General features: G+C 39.6%; 1 long non-coding RNA gene across 1 annotated transcript in view; it reads left to right on the forward strand.

Annotated features, from left to right (window-relative positions):
* The window catches only part of LOC118477312, a 79927-nt gene that overhangs the window by 36380 nt on the left and 41807 nt on the right, over positions 1 to 1740 (forward strand). The window contains exon 2 of the long non-coding RNA XR_004858280.1: positions 151 to 211. This is a non-coding gene — a long non-coding RNA (uncharacterized LOC118477312). The remainder of the gene's footprint in view (positions 1 to 150; positions 212 to 1740) is intronic.

The raw sequence follows: 1740 nt of genomic DNA on the forward strand, positions 1-1740 counted from the left end.
ATCTATCTATCTATCTATCTATCTATCTATCTGTCTGTCTGTCTGTCTGTCTGTCTGTCTGTCTGTCTGTCTGTCTGTCTGTATTTCGTTCATGTACCTCTGTGATCTCTTTAAATACTAATTTTTGCTCTTTTACGTTGTCTTCCACAGGCCTTGAACATCAGCAAATTTACAACTTCAACTGATAACTCCAGATCAAGAGGCTTCATAAGTTTGTTTTGAATTCTTCAACAAGTGTCACATGACTGTTTGGGATAAAATGCTTCCTGAAATAACGAAAAGCTAAAGTTCACAAAGTGTTCAGAGAGTAGAAAATTCTAGGGTTTTTTTTTCACCCCAACGTGTTTTATACAGTGTAGAAATCATGAGTCTGGAGCTGACAGGAATTGTGGAACACCTTATACCACAGGGATGTTCTATAACAAACCTCATAATAAAAGAAAGCAAGGAAAGAAATGGACTCTAAAATTTCACCAAAAGAAATAATTTCGATATTTTGTGCGTCTAGTTATACCGTAGCTCATGCCTTACAATTTGTTTTAAGATTCGCCTCAGGCTCGCACACTGAAGCCTTTAGTTTTTCAGTATGAAGTAGCGACCGACTGTGATTTTGTTGTATTTTTTTTTTTGGGGGGGGAGGCCGTGCACCCGGAAAGATGTAAGGAAGTAACACAAAAGTTATCCCGAGACTACTACATCAAACCTCTAAAAAAAAAAACCCAAAAAACCCCCAAGCAATTTGGACATATATACATACTAAAAGTATAAATCTTCTCAGAATGTGGAGCAACTCACGATGTCCAATAACTTCACAAACAATATTTATCCCTCTAAAGCTGTAAAGTTATAGCGATTGCCTTCTCGTATTGTGACGGCATTCATCATTGCGTGCTTTCTTTAGCAAGATGACTGCACGTCAGGTTCAATGAAGCGGAAGGTCAAAAGGAGTAGGGAACATTTCTAAAGGTAAATCAAGTCTTAACGGAAATTAAACACTCAACTCACTAACCCATTCTCTTGTGTAGCTTTCACCACAGTTCGCTCGATAGCACACCCCTCTTTTTTCTGTCGTTCCTGACTCATCCTCGTTTTATTGTAAGAGATCTTTCACTAAAGGAGGACTCGGTGACAATACAAGTGCTGGACAGACACGATCGATATTTTTTTCTCAAACAAATATCAGACAAAGCGAGGAGAAGAGATAAGATTAGAGATGTGGTACAAGAGTGATACATCTCCACAGGGCGACCCTCGCCAGAGGTCAAGATAGAACTCCTTGAGTTAAACAATGCGAGAAATGGGCTTGTGTGCTCGCACTCCGCAGAACGCTGTCACGAGTGATGTTATGTTTCGGAATGGAAGTCAATAAGAGACCTCGGCTTTATAGTAGACCCACAGAACACGAAAAAATGAGAGAATCAAGTGATTTTTTCCGAGCTTCAAGGCGATGGCTAATGCCGCCATACTGGATGGCATAGAATAAACTTTTACCAGTTACTTAAGAATAAACTTCAACCAGTTACTAAGGACAATTCTATGGAGATGTGAGCTCTACTATACTCACTACTATATAGTCCTAAAGTACAACGTGACAACGCCTTCAGATAATAGGTATTGTGCCGACCTCAGCAAAAGGTGGATATAACACATTTATTGAAAAAGAAACAGTGGGTCACCTTTTTAGCCTTTTTAGTGACATCAGCCGAAATGTCCTCCTAACTTTGTGTCCCATACCCCCCC

The sequence above is a fragment of the Aplysia californica genome, unplaced genomic scaffold (assembly GCF_000002075.1).
Source record: "Aplysia californica isolate F4 #8 unplaced genomic scaffold, AplCal3.0 scaffold00062, whole genome shotgun sequence".
Classification (NCBI taxonomy): domain Eukaryota; kingdom Metazoa; phylum Mollusca; class Gastropoda; order Aplysiida; family Aplysiidae; genus Aplysia; species Aplysia californica.